The sequence below is a fragment of the Ascaphus truei genome, unplaced genomic scaffold, assembly GCF_040206685.1.
Source record: "Ascaphus truei isolate aAscTru1 unplaced genomic scaffold, aAscTru1.hap1 HAP1_SCAFFOLD_242, whole genome shotgun sequence".
Lineage (NCBI taxonomy): Eukaryota > Metazoa > Chordata > Amphibia > Anura > Ascaphidae > Ascaphus > Ascaphus truei.
The window spans coordinates 208,611-224,405 of record NW_027455345.1 but is presented as its reverse complement, the minus strand read 5'-3'; the positions used below and the strand labels follow the sequence as shown (position 1 = coordinate 224,405).

The window sequence follows — 15,795 nt, the reverse complement described above, 5'->3', positions numbered from 1 at the left end:
ACATTTGAGTGCACCTGTCATTTTCTCAGTCTCTGTGTATGCATGGAGCAAGATATAGGCTCATGAATTTAAGAATGAGAGGATATCATGAGACAGCAATCTCCACCTACGGCCCTACTACCTTGAAAGTGCCCGATCCTGTCAGATCTCGGAAGCAAAGCAGGGTGAGGCTTGATTAGTACCGGGTTGGGAGACTGCCTGGGAATACCAGGTGCTGTAGGTGTTTTTATTTTTCGCTTCCCTAATGAAAATATACATGGCATTCCTCGCAGCAAAAGAAAATGTTTCATTTCTTGCTACTTTTTCCCGCAGTGGCAAAGAAATATATTGTTTTTTCCTCAGAAAGTTTAACACAATGCAACCTTCCAAAATAGAATTCTGACATCAAGAATTCCGTCTATAGTACATTTGAGTGCACCTGTCATTTTCTCAGTCTCTGTGTATGCATGGAGCAAGATATAGGCTCATGAATTTAAGAATGAGAGGACATCATGAGACAGCAATCTCCACCTACGGCCATACTACCTTGAAAGTGCCCGATCCCGTCAGATCTCGGAAGCTAAGCAGGGTGAGGATTGATTAGTACCGGGTTGGGAGACTGCCTGGGAATACCAGGTGCTGTAGGTGTTTTTATTTTTCGTTTCCCTAATGAAAATATACATGGCATTCCTCGCAGCAAAAGAAAATGTTTCATTTCTTGCTACTTTTTCCCGCAGTGGCAAAGAAATATATTGTTTTTTCCTCAGAAAGTTTAACACAATGCAACCTTCCAAAATAGAATTCTGACATCAAGAATTCCGTCTATAGTACATTTGAGTGCACCTGTCATTTTCTCAGTCTCTGTGTATGCATGGAGCAAGATATAGGCTCATGAATTTAAGAATGAGAGGATATCATGAGACAGCAATCTCCACCTACGGCCCTACTACCTTGAAAGTGCCCGATCCTGTCAGATCTCGGAAGCAAAGCAGGGTGAGGCTTGATTAGTACCGGGTTGGGAGACTGCCTGGGAATACCAGGTGCTGTAGGTGTTTTTATTTTTCGCTTCCCTAATGAAAATATACATGGCATTCCTCGCAGCAAAAGAAAATGTTTCATTTCTTGCTACTTTTTCCCGCAGTGGCAAAGAAATATATTGTTTTTTCCTCAGAAAGTTTAACACAATGCAACCTTCCAAAATAGAATTCTGACATCAAGAATTCCGTCTATAGTACATTTGAGTGCACCTGTCATTTTCTCAGTCTCTGTGTATGCATGGAGCAAGATATAGGCTCATGAATTTAAGAATGAGAGGATATCATGAGACAGCAATCTCCACCTACGGCCCTACTACCTTGAAAGTGCCCGATCCTGTCAGATCTCGGAAGCAAAGCAGGGTGAGGCTTGATTAGTACCGGGTTGGGAGACTGCCTGGGAATACCAGGTGCTGTAGGTGTTTTTATTTTTCGCTTCCCTAATGAAAATATACATGGCATTCCTCGCAGCAAAAGAAAATGTTTCATTTCTTGCTACTTTTTCCCGCAGTGGCAAAGAAATATATCGTTTTTTCCTCAGAAAGTTTAACACAATGCAACCTTCCAAAATAGAATTCTGACATCAAGAATTCCGTCTATAGTACATTTGAGTGCACCTGTCATTTTCTCAGTCTCTGTGTATGCATGGAGCAAGATATAGGCTCATGAATTTAAGAATGAGAGGATATCATGAGACAGCAATCTCCACCTACGGCCATACTACCTTGAAAGTGCCCGATCCCGTCAGATCTCAGAAACTAAGCAGGGTGAGGCTTGATTAGTACCGGGTTGGGAGACTGCCTGGGAAAACCAGGTGCTGTAGGTGTTTTTATTTTTCGCTTCCCTAATGAAAATATACATGGCATTCCTCGCAGCAAAAGAAAATGTTTCATTTCTTGCTACTTTTTCCCGCAGTGGCAAAGAAATATATCGTTTTTTCCTCAGAAAGTTTAACACAATGCAACCTTCCAAAATAGAATTCTGACATCAAGAATTCCGTCTATAGTACATTTGAGTACACCTGTCATTTTCTCAGTCTCTGTGTATGCATGGAGCAAGATATAGGCTCATGAATTTAAGAATGAGAGGATATCATGAGACAGCAATCTCCACCTACGGCCATACTACCTTGAAAGTGCCCGATCCCGTCAGATCTCGGAAGCTAAGCAGGGTGAGGATTGATTAGTACCGGGTTGGGAGACTGCCTGGGAATACCAGGTGCTGTAGGTGTTTTTATTTTTCGCTTCCCTAATGAAAATATACATGGCATTCCTCGCAGTAAAAGAAAATGTTTCATTTCTTGCTACTTTTTCCCGCAGTGGCAAAGAAATATATTGTTTTTTCCTCAGAAAGTTTAACACAATGCAACCTTCCAAAATAGAATTCTGACATCAAGAATTCCGTCTATAGTACATTTGAGTGCACCTGTCATTTTCTCAGTCTCTGTGTATGCATGGAGCAAGATATAGGCTCATGAATTTAAGAATGAGAGGATATCATGAGACAGCAATCTCCACCTACGGCCCTACTACCTTGAAAGTGCCCGATCCTGTCAGATCTCGGAAGCTAAGCAGGGTGAGGCTTGATTAGTACCGGGTTGGGAGACTGCCTGGGAATACCAGGTGCTGTAGGTGTTTTTATTTTTCGCTTCCCTAATGAAAATATACATGGCATTCCTCGCAGCAAAAGAAAATGTTTCATTTCTTGCTACTTTTTCCCGCAGTGGCAAAGAAATATATCGTTTTTTCCTCAGAAAGTTTAACACAATGCAACCTTCCAAAATAGAATTCTGACATCAAGAATTCCGTCTATAGTACATTTGAGTGCACCTGTCATTTTCTCAGTCTCTGTGTATGCATGGAGCAAGATATAGGCTCATGAATTTAAGAATGAGAGGATATCATGAGACAGCAATCTCCACCTACGGCCATACTACCTTGAAAGTGCCCGATCCCGTCAGATCTCGGAAGCTAAGCAGGGTGAGGCTTGATTAGTACCGGGTACGGAGACTGTCTGGGAATACCAGGTGCTGTAGGTGTTTTTATTTTTCGCTTCCCTAATGAAAATATACATGGCATTCCTCGCAGCAAAAGAAAATGTTTCATTTCTTGCTACTTTTTCCCGCAGTGGCAAAGAAATATATCGTTTTTTCCTCAGAAAGTTTAACACAATGCAACCTTCCAAAATAGAATTCTGACATCAAGAATTCCGTCTATAGTACATTTGAGTACACCTGTCATTTTCTCAGTCTCTGTGTATGCATGGAGCAAGATATAGGCTCATGGATTTAAGAATGAGAGGATATCATGAGACAGCAATCTCCACCTACGGCCATACTACCTTGAAAGTGCCCGATCCCGTCAGATCTCGGAAGCTAAGCAGGGTGAGGCTTGATTAGTACCGGGTTGGGAGACTGCCTGGGAATACCAGGTGCTGTAGGTGTTTTTATTTTTCGCTTCCCTAATGAAAATATACATGGCATTCCTCGCAGCAAAAGAAAATGTTTCATTTCTTGCTACTTTTTCCCGCAGTGGCAAAGAAATATATCGTTTTTTCCTCAGAAAGTTTAACACAATGCAACCTTCCAAAATAGAATTCTGACATCAAGAATTCCGTCTATAGTACATTTGAGTGCACCTGTCATTTTCTCAGTCTCTGTGTATGCATGGAGCAAGATATAGGCTCATGAATTTAAGAATGAGAGGATATCATGAGACAGCAATCTCCACCTACGGTCATACTACCTTGAAAGTGCCCGATCCCGTCAGATCTCGGAAGCTAAGCAGGGTGAGGATTGATTAGTACCGGGTTGGGAGACTGCCTGGGAATACCAGGTGCTGTAGGTGTTTTTATTTTTCGCTTCCCTAATGAAAATATACATGGCATTCCTCGCAGTAAAAGAAAATGTTTCATTTCTTGCTACTTTTTCCCGCAGTGGCAAAGAAATATATTGTTTTTTCATCAGAAAGTTTAACACAATGCAACCTTCCAAAATAGAATTCTGACATCAAGAATTCCGTCTATAGTACATTTGAGTGCACCTGTCATTTTCTCAGTCTCTGTGTATGCATGGAGCAAGATATAGGCTCATGAATTTAAGAATGAGAGGATATCATGAGACAGCAATCTCCACCTACGGCCCTACTACCTTGAAAGTGCCCGATCCTGTCAGATCTCGGAAGCTAAGCAGGGTGAGGCTTGATTAGTACCGGGTTGGGAGACTGCCTGGGAATACCAGGTGCTGTAGGTGTTTTTATTTTTCGCTTCCCTAATGAAAATATACATGGCATTCCTCGCAGCAAAAGAAAATGTTTCATTTCTTGCTACTTTTTCCCGCAGTGGCAAAGAAATATATCGTTTTTTCCTCAGAAAGTTTAACACAATGCAACCTTCCAAAATAGAATTCTGACATCAAGAATTCCGTCTATAGTACATTTGAGTGCACCTGTCATTTTCTCAGTCTCTGTGTATGCATGGAGCAAGATATAGGCTCATGAATTTAAGAATGAGAGGATATCATGAGACAGCAATCTCCACCTACGGCCATACTACCTTGAAAGTGCCCGATCCCGTCAGATCTCGGAAGCTAAGCAGGGTGAGGCTTGATTAGTACCGGGTACGGAGACTGTCTGGGAATACCAGGTGCTGTAGGTGTTTTTATTTTTCGCTTCCCTAATGAAAATATACATGGCATTCCTCGCAGCAAAAGAAAATGTTTCATTTCTTGCTACTTTTTCCCGCAGTGGCAAAGAAATATATCGTTTTTTCCTCAGAAAGTTTAACACAATGCAACCTTCCAAAATAGAATTCTGACATCAAGAATTCCGTCTATAGTACATTTGAGTGCACCTGTCATTTTCTCAGTCTCTGTGTATGCATGGAGCAAGATATAGGCTCATGAATTTAAGAATGAGAGGATATCATGAGACAGCAATCTCCACCTACGGCCCTACTACCTTGAAAGTGCCCGATCCTGTCAGATCTCGGAAGCTAAGCAGGGTGAGGCTTGATTAGTACCGATTTGGGAGACTGCCTGGGAATACCAGGTGCTGTAGGTGTTTTTATTTTTCGCTTCCCTAATGAAAATATACATGGCATTCCTCGCAGCAAAAGAAAATGTTTCATTTCTTGCTACTTTTTCCCGCAGTGGCAAAGAAATATATCGTTTTTTCCTCAGAAAGTTTAACACAATGCAACCTTCCAAAATAGAATTCTGACATCAAGAATTCCGTCTATAGTACATTTGAGTGCACCTCTCATTTTCTCAGTCTCTGATTTAATTTCTCCATTTAAGGTAATTCTTTAAGAATGTATTTGTTTTAACGGTCAGAATAATACACCTATGCCTCCCATGTCATTTAGAAATATATCATATAGGCCTCAGAACACATAGCATGTAACATGGTGAACTTGTGGCTCACAGTGTTGGGGTGTGCAGTGTTTAAGCTGATAATTGGAAGAAATAGTGAGATTGAATCCAAACAGGAGGAGGTTGAAAATAGGCACCTCTGAATTTTTTTTACTACTTTTGTCCCGCAGTGGCTGAGAAATATATCATTTTTTCGAATACCAGGTGCTGTAGGTGTTTTTATTTTTCGCTTCCCTAATGAAAATATACATGGCATTCCTCGCAGCAAAAGAAAATGTTTCATTTCTTGCTACTTTTTCCCGCAGTGGCAAAGAAATATATCGTTTTTTCCTCAGAAAGTTTAACACAATGCAACCTTCCAAAATAGAATTCTGACATCAAGAATTCCGTCTATAGTACATTTGAGTGCACCTGTCATTTTCTCAGTCTCTGTGTATGCATGGAGCAAGATATAGGCTCATGAATTTAAGAATGAGAGGATATCATGAGACAGCAATCTCCACCTACGGCCCTACTACCTTGAAAGTGCCCGATCCTGTCAGATCTCGGAAGCTAAGAAGGGTGAGGCTTGATTAGTACCGGGTTGGGAGACTGCCTGGGAATACCAGGTGCTGTAGGTGTTTTTATTTTTCGCTTCCCTCATGAAAATATACATGGCATTCCTCGCAGCAAAAGAAAATGTTTCATTTCTTGCTACTTTTTCCCGCAGTGGCAAAGAAATATATCGTTTTTTCCTCAGAAAGTTTAACACAATGCAACATTCCAAAATAGAATTCTGACATCAAGAATTCCGTCTATAGTACATTTGAGTGCACCTGTCATTTTCTCAGTCTCTGTGTATGAATGGAGCAAGATATAGGCTCATGAATTTAAGAATGAGAGGATATCATGAGACAGCAATCTCCACCTACAGCCATACTACCTTGAAAGTGCCCGATCCCGTCAGATCTCAGAAACTAAGCAGGGTGAGGCTTGATTAGTACCGGGTTGGGAGACTGCCTGGGAATACCAGGTGCTGTAGGTGTTTTTATTTTTCGCTTCCCTAATGAAAATATACATGGCATTCCTCGCAGCAAAAAAAAATGTTTCATTTCTTGCTACTTTTTCCCGCAGTGGCAAAGAAATATATCGTTTTTTCCTCAGAAAGTTTAACACAATGCAACCTTCCAAAATAGAATTCTGACATCAAGAATTCCGTCTATAGTACATTTGAGTGCACCTGTCATTTTCTCAGTCTCTGTGTATGCATGGAGCAAGATATAGGCTCATGAATTTAAGAATGAGAGGATATCATGAGACAGCAATCTCCACCTACGGCCATACTACCTTGAAAGTGCCCGATCCCGTCAGATCTCGGAAGCTAAGCAGGGTGAGGCTTGATTAGTACAGGGTTGGGAGACTGCCTGGGAATACCAGGTGCTGTAGGTGTTTTTATTTTTTTCTTCCCTAATGAAAATATACATGGCATTCCTCGCAGCAAAAGAAAATGTTTCATTTCTTGCTACTTTTTCCCGCAGTGGCAAAGAAATATATCGTTTTTTCCTCAGAAAGTTTAACACAATGCAACCTTCCAAAATAGAATTCTGACATCAAGAATTCCGTCTATAGTACATTTGAGTGCACCTGTCATTTTCTCAGTCTCTGTGTATGCATGGAGCAAGATATAGGCTCATGAATTTAAGAATGAGAGGATATCATGAGACAGCAATCTCCACCTACGGCCATACTACCTTGAAAGTGCCCGATCCCGTCAGATCTCGGAAGCTAAGCAGGGTGAGGCTTGATTAGCACCGGGTTGCTAGACTGCCTGGGAATACCAGGTGCTGTAGGTGTTTTTATTTTTCGCTTCCCTAATGAAAATATACATGGCATTCCTCGCAGCAAAAGAAAATGTTTCATTTCTTGCTACTTTTTCCCGCAGTGGCAAAGAAATATATCGTTTTTTCCTCAGAAAGTTTAACACAATGCAACCTTCCAAAATAGAATTCTGACATCAAGAATTCCGTCTATAGTACATTTGAGTGCACCTCTCATTTTCTCAGTCTCTGATTTAATTTCTCCATTTCTCCATTTAAGGTAATTCTTTAAGAATGTATTTGTTTTAACGGTCAGAATAATACACCTATGCCTCCCATGTCATTTAGAAATATATCATATAGGCCTCAGAACACATAGCATGTAACATGGTGAGCTTGTGGCTCACAGTGTTGGGGTGTGCAGTGTTTAAGCTGATAATTGGAAGAAATAGTGAGATCGAATCCAAACAGGAGGAGGTTGAAAATAGGCACCTCTGAAATTTTTTACTACTTTTGTCCCGCAGTGGCTGAGAAATATATCATTTTTTCGAATACCAGGTGCTGTAGGTGTTTTTATTTTTCGCTTCCCTAATGAAAATATACATGGCATTCCTCGCAGCAAAAGAAAATGTTTCATTTCTTGCTACTTTTTCCCGCAGTGGCAAAGAAATATATCGTTTTTTCCTCAGAAAGTTTAACACAATGCAACCTTCCAAAATAGAATTCTGACATCAAGAATTCCGTCTATAGTACATTTGAGTGCACCTGTCATTTTCTCAGTCTCTGTGTATGCATGGAGCAAGATATAGGCTCATGAATTTAAGAATGAGAGGATATCATGAGACAGCAATCTCCACCTACGGCCATACTACCTTGAAAGTGCCCGATCCCGTCAGATCTCGGAAGCTAAGCAGGGTGAGGCTTGATTAGTACCGGGTTGGGAGACTGCCTGGGAATACCAGGTGCTGTAGGTGTTTTTATTTTTCGCTTCCCTAATGAAAATATACATGGCATTCCTCGCAGCAAAAGAAAATGTTTCATTTCTTGCTACTTTTTCCCGCAGTGGCAAAGAAATATATCATTTTTTCCTCAGAAAGTTTAACACAATGCAACCTTCCAAAACAGAATTCTGACATCAAGAATTCCGTCTATAGTACATTTGAGTGCACCTGTCATTTTCTCAGTCTCTGTGTATGCATGGAGCAAGATATAGGCTCATGAATTTAAGAATGAGAGGATATCATGAGACAGCAATCTCCACCTACGGCCATACTACCTTGAAAGTGCCCGATCCCGTCAGATCTCAGAAACTAAGCAGGGTGAGGCTTGATTAGTACCGGGTTGGGAGACTGCCTGGGAATACCAGGTGCTGTAGGTGTTTTTATTTTTCGCTTCCCTAATGAAAATATACATGGCATTCCTCGCAGCAAAAGAAAATGTTTCATTTCTTGCTACTTTTTCCCGCAGTGGCAAAGAAATATATCGTTTTTTCCTCAGAAAGTTTAACACAATGCAACCTTCCAAAATAGAATTCTGACATCAAGAATTCCGTCTATAGTACATTTGAGTGCACCTGTCATTTTCTCAGTCTCTGTGTATGCATGGAGCAAGATATAGGCTCATGAATTTAAGAATGAGAGGATATCATGAGACAGCAATCTCCACCTACGGCCATACTACCTTGAAAGTGCCCGATCCCGTCAGATCTCGGAAGCTAAGCAGGGTGAGGATTGATTAGTACCGGGTTGGGAGACTGCCTGGGAATACCATGTGCTGTAGGTGTTTTTATTTTTCGCTTCCCTAATGAAAATATACATGGCATTCCTCGCAGCAAAAGAAAATGTTTCATTTCTTGCTACTTTTTCCCGCAGTGGCAAAGAAATATATTGTTTTTTCCTCAGAAAGTTTAACACAATGCAACCTTCCAAAATAGAATTCTGACATCAAGAATTCCGTCTATAGTACATTTGAGTGCACCTGTCATTTTCTCAGTCTCTGTGTATGCATGGAGCAAGATATAGGCTCATGAATTTAAGAATGAGAGGATATCATGAGACAGGAATCTCCACCTACTGCCCTACTACCTTGAAAGTGCCCGATCCTGTCAGATCTCGGAAGCTAAGCAGGGTGAGGATTGATTAGTACCGGGTTGGGAGACTGCCTGGGAATACCATGTGCTGTAGGTGTTTTTATTTTTCGCTTCCCTAATGAAAATATACATGGCATTCCTCGCAGCAAAAGAAAATGTTTCATTTCTTGCTACTTTTTCCCGCAGTGGCAAAGAAATATATCGTTTTTTCCTCAGAAAGTTTAACACAATGCAACCTTCCAAAATAGAATTCTGACATCAAGAATTCCATCTATAGTACATTTGAGTGCACCTCTCATTTTCTCAGTCTCTGATTTAATTTCTCCATTTAAGGTAATTCTTTAAGAATGTATTTGTTTTAACGGTCAGAATAATACACCTATGCCTCCCATGTCATTTAGAAATATATCATATAGGCCTCAGAACACATAGCATGTAACATGGTGAACTTGTGGCTCACAGTGTTGGGGTGTGCAGTGTTTAAGCTGATAATTGGAAGAAATAGTGAGATTGAATCCAAATCGGAGGAGGTTGAAAATAGGCACCTCTGAAATTTTTTACTACTTTTGTCCCGCAGTGGCTGAGAAATATATCATTTTTTCGAATACCAGGTGCTGTAGGTGTTTTTATTTTTCGCTTCCCTAATGAAAATATACATGGCATTCCTCGCAGCAAAAGAAAATGTTTCATTTCTTGCTACTTTTTCCCGCAGTGGCAAAGAAATATATCGTTTTTTCCTCAGAAAGTTTAACACAATGCAACCTTCCAAAATAGAATTCTGACATCAAGAATTCCGTCTATAGTACATTTGAGTGCACCTGTCATTTTCTCAGTCTCTGTGTATGCATGGAGCAAGATATAGGCTCATGAATTTAAGAATGAGAGGATATCATGAGACAGCAATCTCCACCTACGGCCATACAACCTTAAAAGTGCCCGATCCCGTCAGATCTCGGAAGCTAAGCAGGGTGAGGCTTGATTAGTACCGGGTTGGGAGACTGCCTGGGAATACCAGGTGCTGTAGGTGTTTTTATTTTTCGCTTCCCTAATGAAAATATATATGGCATTCCTCGCAGCAAAAGAAAATGTTTCATTTCTTGCTACTTTTTCCCGCAGTTGCAAAGAAATATATCGTTTTTTCCTCAGAAAGTTTAACACAATGCAACCTTCCAAAATAGAATTCTGACATCAAGAATTCCGTCTATAGTACATTTGAGTGCACCTGTCATTTTCTCAGTCTCTGTGTATGCATGGAGCAAGATATAGGCTCATGAATTTAAGAATGAGAGGATATCATGAGACAACAATCTCCACCTACGGCCATACTACCTTGAAAGTGCCCGATCCTGTCAGATCTCGGAAGCTAAGCAGGGTGAGGCTTGATTAGTACCGGGTTAGGAGACTGCCTGGGAATACCAGGTGCTGTAGGTGTTTTTATTTTTCGCTTCCCTAATGAAAATATACATGGCATTCCTCGCAGCAAAAGAAAATGTTTCATTTCTTGCTACTTTTTCCCGCAGTGGCAAAGAAATATATCGTTTTTTCCTCAGAAAGTTTAACACAATGCAACATTCCAAAATAGAATTCTGACATCAAGAATTCCGTCTATAGTACATTTGAGTACACCTGTCATTTTCTCAGTCTCTGTGTATGCATGGAGCAAGATATAGGCTCATGAATTTAAGAATGAGAGGATATCATGAGACAGCAATCTCCACCTACGGCCATACTACCTTGAAAGTGCACGATCCCGTCAGATCTCGGAAGCTAAGCAGGGTGAGGCTTGATTAGTACTGGGTACGGAGACTGTCTGGGAATACCAGGTGCTGTAGGTGTTTTTATTTTTCGCTTCCCTAATGAAAATATACATGGCATTCCTCGCAGCAAAAGAAAATGTTTCATTTCTTGCTACTTTTTCCCGCAGTGGCAAAGAAATATATCGTTTTTTCCTCAGAAAGTTTAACACAATGCAACCTTCCAAAATAGAATTCTGACATCAAGAATTCCGTCTATAGTACATTTGAGTGCACCTGTCATTTTCTCAGTCTCTGTGTATGCATGGAGAAAGATATAGGCTCATGAATTTAAGAATGAGAGGATATCATGAGACAGCAATCTCCACCTACGGCCATACTACCTTGAAAGTGCCCGATCCCGTCAGATCTCGGAAGCTAAGCAGGGTGAGGCTTGATTAGTACCGGGTTGGGAGACTGCCTGGGAATACCAGGTGCTGTAGGTGTTTTTATTTTTCGCTTCCCTAATGAAAATATACATGGCATTCCTCGCAGCAAAAGAAAATGTTTCATTTCTTGCTACTTTTTCCCGCAGTGGCAAAGAAATATATCGTTTTTTCCTCAGAAAGTTTAACACAATGCAACCTTCCAAAATAGAATTCTGACATCAAGAATTCCGTCTATAGTACATTTGAGTGCACCTGTCATTTTCTCAGTCTCTGTGTATGCATGGAGCAAGATATAGGCTCATGAATTTAAGAATGAGAGGATATCATGAGACAGCAATCTCCACCTACGGCCCTACTACCTTGAAAGTGCCCGATCCTGTCAGATCTCGGAAGCTAAGCAGGGTGAGGCTTGATTAGTACCGGGTTGGGAGACTGCCTGGGAATACCAGGTGCTGTAGGTGTTTTTATTTTTCGCTTCCCTAATGAAAATATACATGGCATTCCTCGCAGCAAAAGAAAATGTTTCATTTCTTGCTACTTTTTCCCGCAGTGGCAAAGAAATATATCGTTTTTTCCTCAGAAAGTTTAACACAATGCAACCTTCCAAAATAGAATTCTGACATCAAGAATTCCGTCTATAGTACATTTGAGTGCACCTGTCATTTTCTCAGTCTCTGTGTATGCATGGAGCAAGATATAGGCTCATGAATTTAAGAATGAGAGGATATCATGAGACAGCAATCTCCACCTACGGCCATACTACCTTGAAAGTGCCCGATCCTGTCAGATCTCGGAAGCTAAGCAGGGTGAGGCTTGATTAGTACCGGGTTAGGAGACTGCCTGGGAATACCAGGTGCTGTAGGTGTTTTTATTTTTCGCTTCCCTAATGAAAATATACATGGCATTCCTCGCAGCAAAAGAAAATGTTTCATTTCTTGCTACTTTTTCCCGCAGTGGCAAAGAAATATATCGTTTTTTCCTCAGAAAGTTTAACACAATGCAACCTTCCAAAATAGAATTCTGACATCAAGAATTCCGTCTATAGTACATTTGAGTGCACCTGTCATTTTCTCAGTCTCTGTGTATGCATGGAGCAAGATATAGGCTCATGAATTTAAGAATGAGAGGATATCATGAGACAGCAATCTCCATCTACGGCCATACTACCTTGAAAGTGCCCGATCCTGTCAGATCTCGGAAGCTAAGCAGGGTGAGGCTTGATTAGTACCGGGTTAGGAGACTGCCTGGGAATACCAGGTGCTGAAGGTGTTTTTATTTTTCGCTTCCCTAATGAAAATATACATGGCATTCCTCGCAGCAAAAGAAAATGTTTCATTTCTTGCTACTTTTTCCCGCAGTGGCAAAGAAATATATCGTTTTTTCCTCAGAAAGTTTAACACAATGCAACCTTCCAAAATAGAATTCTGACATCAAGAATTCCGTCTATAGTTCATTTGAGTGCACCTGTCATTTTCTCAGTCTCTGTGTATGCATGGAGCAAGATATAGGCTCATGAATTTAAGAATGAGAGGATATCATGAGACAGCAATCTCCACCTACGGCCATACTACCTTGAAAGTGCCCGATCCCGTCAGATCTCGGAAGCTAAGCAGGGTGAGGCTTGATTAGTACCGGGTTGGGAGACTGCCTGGGAATACCAGGTGCTGTAGGTGTTTTTATTTTTCGCTTCCCTAATGAAAATATACATGGCATTCCTCGCAGCAAAAGAAAATGTTTCATTTCTTGCTACTTTTTCCCGCAGTGGCAAAGAAATATATCGTTTTTTCCTCAGAAAGTTTAACACAATTCAACCTTCCAAAATAGAATTCTGACATCAAGAATTCCGTCTATAGTACATTTGAGTGCACCTGTCATTTTCTCAGTCTCTGTGTATGCATGGAGCAAGATATAGGCTCATGAATTTAAGAATGAGAGGATATCATGAGACAGCAATCTCCACCTACGGCCATACTACCTTGAAAGTGCCCGATCCCGTCAGATCTCGGAAGCTAAGCAGGGTGAGGCTTGATTAGTACCGGGTTGGGAGACTGCCTGGGAATACCAGGTGCTGTAGGTGTTTTTATTTTTCGCTTCCCTAATGAAAATATACATGGCATTCCTCGCAGCAAAAGAAAATGTTTCATTTCTTGCTACTTTTTCCCGCAGTGGCAAAGAAATATATCGTTTTTTCCTCAGAAAGTTTAACACAATGCAACCTTCCAAAATAGAATTCTGACATCAAGAATTCCGTCTATAGTACATTTGAGTGCACCTGTCATTTTCTCAGTCTCTGTGTATGCATGGAGCAAGATATAGGCTCATGAATTTAAGAATGAGAGGATATCATGAGACAGCAATCTCCACCTACGGCCATACTACCTTGAAAGTGCCCGATCCCGTCAGATCTCGGAAGCTAAGCAGGGTGAGGCTTGATTAGTACCGGGTTGGGAGACTGCCTGGGAATACCAGGTGCTGTAGGTGTTTTTATTTTTCGCTTCCCTAATGAAAATATACATGGCATTCCTCGCAGCAAAAGAAAATGTTTCATTTCTTGCTACTTTTTCCCGCAGTGGCAAAGAAATATATCGTTTTTTCCTCAGAAAGTTTAACACAATGCAACATTCCAAAATAGAATTCTGACATCAAGAATTCCGTCTATAGTACATTTGAGTACACCTGTCATTTTCTCAGTCTCTGTGTATGCATGGAGCAAGATATAGGCTCATGAATTTAAGAATGAGAGGATATCATGAGACAGCAATCTCCACCTACGGCCATACTACCTTGAAAGTGCACGATCCCGTCAGATCTCGGAAGCTAAGCAGGGTGAGGCTTGATTAGTACTGGGTACGGAGACTGTCTGGGAATACCAGGTGCTGTAGGTGTTTTTATTTTTCGCTTCCCTAATGAAAATATACATGGCATTCCTCGCAGCAAAAGAAAATGTTTCATTTCTTGCTACTTTTTCCCGCAGTGGCAAAGAAATATATCGTTTTTTCCTCAGAAAGTTTAACACAATGCAACCTTCCAAAATAGAATTCTGACATCAAGAATTCCGTCTATAGTACATTTGAGTGCACCTGTCATTTTCTCAGTCTCTGTGTATGCATGGAGAAAGATATAGGCTCATGAATTTAAGAATGAGAGGATATCATGAGACAGCAATCTCCACCTACGGCCATACTACCTTGAAAGTGCCCGATCCCGTCAGATCTCGGAAGCTAAGCAGGGTGAGGCTTGATTAGTACCGGGTTGGGAGACTGCCTGGGAATACCAGGTGCTGTAGGTGTTTTTATTTTTCGCTTCCCTAATGAAAATATACATGGCATTCCTCGCAGCAAAAGAAAATGTTTCATTTCTTGCTACTTTTTCCCGCAGTGGCAAAGAAATATATCGTTTTTTCCTCAGAAAGTTTAACACAATGCAACCTTCCAAAATAGAATTCTGACATCAAGAATTCCGTCTATAGTACATTTGAGTGCACCTGTCATTTTCTCAGTCTCTGTGTATGCATGGAGCAAGATATAGGCTCATGAATTTAAGAATGAGAGGATATCATGAGACAGCAATCTCCACCTACGGCCCTACTACCTTGAAAGTGCCCGATCCTGTCAGATCTCGGAAGCTAAGCAGGGTGAGGCTTGATTAGTACCGGGTTGGGAGACTGCCTGGGAATACCAGGTGCTGTAGGTGTTTTTATTTTTCGCTTCCCTAATGAAAATATACATGGCATTCCTCGCAGCAAAAGAAAATGTTTCATTTCTTGCTACTTTTTCCCGCAGTGGCAAAGAAATATATCGTTTTTTCCTCAGAAAGTTTAACACAATGCAACCTTCCAAAATAGAATTCTGACATCAAGAATTCCGTCTATAGTACATTTGAGTGCACCTGTCATTTTCTCAGTCTCTGTGTATGCATGGAGCAAGATATAGGCTCATGAATTTAAGAATGAGAGGATATCATGAGACAGCAATCTCCACCTACGGCCATACTACCTTGAAAGTGCCCGATCCTGTCAGATCTCGGAAGCTAAGCAGGGTGAGGCTTGATTAGTACCGGGTTAGGAGACTGCCTGGGAATACCAGGTGCTGTAGGTGTTTTTATTTTTCGCTTCCCTAATGAAAATATACATGGCATTCCTCGCAGCAAAAGAAAATGTTTCATTTCTTGCTACTTTTTCCCGCAGTGGCAAAGAAATATATCGTTTTTTCCTCAGAAAGTTTAACACAATGCAACCTTCCAAAATAGAATTCTGACATCAAGAATTCCGTCTATAGTACATTTGAGTGCACCTGTCATTTTCTCAGTCTCTGTGTATGCATGGAGCAAGATATAGGCTCATGAAT

At 40.9% G+C, this 15,795-nt stretch overlaps 22 non-coding genes and 13 pseudogenes across 22 annotated transcripts; all 35 read left to right on the top strand.

Annotated features, from left to right (window-relative positions):
- The first annotated feature begins 104 nt into the window (after positions 1 to 104).
- On the top strand, positions 105 to 223 carry LOC142480471 (5S ribosomal RNA; annotated as a pseudogene).
- Positions 224 to 508: 285 nt separating this feature from the next.
- On the top strand, positions 509 to 627 carry LOC142480352 (5S ribosomal RNA). The gene has a single exon (XR_012795001.1). It is a non-coding gene; the product is annotated as a 5S ribosomal RNA (ribosomal RNA).
- A 285-nt stretch (positions 628 to 912) lies between these two features.
- LOC142480470 (5S ribosomal RNA) lies at positions 913 to 1,031 on the top strand (annotated as a pseudogene).
- Positions 1,032 to 1,316: 285 nt separating this feature from the next.
- LOC142480469 (5S ribosomal RNA) lies at positions 1,317 to 1,435 on the top strand (annotated as a pseudogene).
- A 285-nt stretch (positions 1,436 to 1,720) lies between these two features.
- On the top strand, positions 1,721 to 1,839 carry LOC142480261 (5S ribosomal RNA). The gene has a single exon (XR_012794914.1). It is a non-coding gene; the product is annotated as a 5S ribosomal RNA (ribosomal RNA).
- A 285-nt stretch (positions 1,840 to 2,124) lies between these two features.
- Positions 2,125 to 2,243, top strand: LOC142480351 (5S ribosomal RNA). Its single transcript, XR_012795000.1, has one exon. It is a non-coding gene; the product is annotated as a 5S ribosomal RNA (ribosomal RNA).
- Positions 2,244 to 2,528: 285 nt separating this feature from the next.
- LOC142480417 (5S ribosomal RNA) lies at positions 2,529 to 2,647 on the top strand. The gene has a single exon (XR_012795063.1). It is a non-coding gene; the product is annotated as a 5S ribosomal RNA (ribosomal RNA).
- Positions 2,648 to 2,932: 285 nt separating this feature from the next.
- On the top strand, positions 2,933 to 3,051 carry LOC142480435 (5S ribosomal RNA; annotated as a pseudogene).
- A 285-nt stretch (positions 3,052 to 3,336) lies between these two features.
- On the top strand, positions 3,337 to 3,455 carry LOC142480835 (5S ribosomal RNA). Its single transcript, XR_012795320.1, has one exon. It is a non-coding gene; the product is annotated as a 5S ribosomal RNA (ribosomal RNA).
- A 285-nt stretch (positions 3,456 to 3,740) lies between these two features.
- Positions 3,741 to 3,859, top strand: LOC142480399 (5S ribosomal RNA). Its single transcript, XR_012795046.1, has one exon. It is a non-coding gene; the product is annotated as a 5S ribosomal RNA (ribosomal RNA).
- A 285-nt stretch (positions 3,860 to 4,144) lies between these two features.
- On the top strand, positions 4,145 to 4,263 carry LOC142480415 (5S ribosomal RNA). Its single transcript, XR_012795062.1, has one exon. It is a non-coding gene; the product is annotated as a 5S ribosomal RNA (ribosomal RNA).
- A 285-nt stretch (positions 4,264 to 4,548) lies between these two features.
- LOC142480434 (5S ribosomal RNA) lies at positions 4,549 to 4,667 on the top strand (annotated as a pseudogene).
- Positions 4,668 to 4,952: 285 nt separating this feature from the next.
- Positions 4,953 to 5,071, top strand: LOC142480512 (5S ribosomal RNA; annotated as a pseudogene).
- An 812-nt stretch (positions 5,072 to 5,883) lies between these two features.
- LOC142480518 (5S ribosomal RNA) lies at positions 5,884 to 6,002 on the top strand (annotated as a pseudogene).
- Positions 6,003 to 6,287: 285 nt separating this feature from the next.
- On the top strand, positions 6,288 to 6,406 carry LOC142480260 (5S ribosomal RNA). Its single transcript, XR_012794913.1, has one exon. It is a non-coding gene; the product is annotated as a 5S ribosomal RNA (ribosomal RNA).
- Positions 6,407 to 6,691: 285 nt separating this feature from the next.
- LOC142480187 (5S ribosomal RNA) lies at positions 6,692 to 6,810 on the top strand. The gene has a single exon (XR_012794843.1). It is a non-coding gene; the product is annotated as a 5S ribosomal RNA (ribosomal RNA).
- Positions 6,811 to 7,095: 285 nt separating this feature from the next.
- Positions 7,096 to 7,214, top strand: LOC142480537 (5S ribosomal RNA; annotated as a pseudogene).
- Positions 7,215 to 8,033: 819 nt separating this feature from the next.
- On the top strand, positions 8,034 to 8,152 carry LOC142480834 (5S ribosomal RNA). The gene has a single exon (XR_012795319.1). It is a non-coding gene; the product is annotated as a 5S ribosomal RNA (ribosomal RNA).
- Positions 8,153 to 8,437: 285 nt separating this feature from the next.
- Positions 8,438 to 8,556, top strand: LOC142480231 (5S ribosomal RNA). The gene has a single exon (XR_012794886.1). It is a non-coding gene; the product is annotated as a 5S ribosomal RNA (ribosomal RNA).
- A 285-nt stretch (positions 8,557 to 8,841) lies between these two features.
- On the top strand, positions 8,842 to 8,960 carry LOC142480400 (5S ribosomal RNA). The gene has a single exon (XR_012795047.1). It is a non-coding gene; the product is annotated as a 5S ribosomal RNA (ribosomal RNA).
- Positions 8,961 to 9,245: 285 nt separating this feature from the next.
- Positions 9,246 to 9,364, top strand: LOC142480558 (5S ribosomal RNA; annotated as a pseudogene).
- An 811-nt stretch (positions 9,365 to 10,175) lies between these two features.
- On the top strand, positions 10,176 to 10,294 carry LOC142480429 (5S ribosomal RNA; annotated as a pseudogene).
- Positions 10,295 to 10,579: 285 nt separating this feature from the next.
- On the top strand, positions 10,580 to 10,698 carry LOC142480178 (5S ribosomal RNA). The gene has a single exon (XR_012794834.1). It is a non-coding gene; the product is annotated as a 5S ribosomal RNA (ribosomal RNA).
- A 285-nt stretch (positions 10,699 to 10,983) lies between these two features.
- On the top strand, positions 10,984 to 11,102 carry LOC142480516 (5S ribosomal RNA; annotated as a pseudogene).
- A 285-nt stretch (positions 11,103 to 11,387) lies between these two features.
- LOC142480833 (5S ribosomal RNA) lies at positions 11,388 to 11,506 on the top strand. Its single transcript, XR_012795318.1, has one exon. It is a non-coding gene; the product is annotated as a 5S ribosomal RNA (ribosomal RNA).
- A 285-nt stretch (positions 11,507 to 11,791) lies between these two features.
- Positions 11,792 to 11,910, top strand: LOC142480414 (5S ribosomal RNA). Its single transcript, XR_012795061.1, has one exon. It is a non-coding gene; the product is annotated as a 5S ribosomal RNA (ribosomal RNA).
- A 285-nt stretch (positions 11,911 to 12,195) lies between these two features.
- Positions 12,196 to 12,314, top strand: LOC142480177 (5S ribosomal RNA). Its single transcript, XR_012794833.1, has one exon. It is a non-coding gene; the product is annotated as a 5S ribosomal RNA (ribosomal RNA).
- Positions 12,315 to 12,599: 285 nt separating this feature from the next.
- Positions 12,600 to 12,718, top strand: LOC142480461 (5S ribosomal RNA; annotated as a pseudogene).
- A 285-nt stretch (positions 12,719 to 13,003) lies between these two features.
- On the top strand, positions 13,004 to 13,122 carry LOC142480831 (5S ribosomal RNA). The gene has a single exon (XR_012795316.1). It is a non-coding gene; the product is annotated as a 5S ribosomal RNA (ribosomal RNA).
- Positions 13,123 to 13,407: 285 nt separating this feature from the next.
- LOC142480830 (5S ribosomal RNA) lies at positions 13,408 to 13,526 on the top strand. Its single transcript, XR_012795315.1, has one exon. It is a non-coding gene; the product is annotated as a 5S ribosomal RNA (ribosomal RNA).
- A 285-nt stretch (positions 13,527 to 13,811) lies between these two features.
- LOC142480829 (5S ribosomal RNA) lies at positions 13,812 to 13,930 on the top strand. Its single transcript, XR_012795314.1, has one exon. It is a non-coding gene; the product is annotated as a 5S ribosomal RNA (ribosomal RNA).
- Positions 13,931 to 14,215: 285 nt separating this feature from the next.
- Positions 14,216 to 14,334, top strand: LOC142480515 (5S ribosomal RNA; annotated as a pseudogene).
- Positions 14,335 to 14,619: 285 nt separating this feature from the next.
- Positions 14,620 to 14,738, top strand: LOC142480828 (5S ribosomal RNA). The gene has a single exon (XR_012795313.1). It is a non-coding gene; the product is annotated as a 5S ribosomal RNA (ribosomal RNA).
- A 285-nt stretch (positions 14,739 to 15,023) lies between these two features.
- LOC142480413 (5S ribosomal RNA) lies at positions 15,024 to 15,142 on the top strand. The gene has a single exon (XR_012795060.1). It is a non-coding gene; the product is annotated as a 5S ribosomal RNA (ribosomal RNA).
- A 285-nt stretch (positions 15,143 to 15,427) lies between these two features.
- LOC142480176 (5S ribosomal RNA) lies at positions 15,428 to 15,546 on the top strand. The gene has a single exon (XR_012794832.1). It is a non-coding gene; the product is annotated as a 5S ribosomal RNA (ribosomal RNA).
- Positions 15,547 to 15,795: the final 249 nt, after the last annotated feature.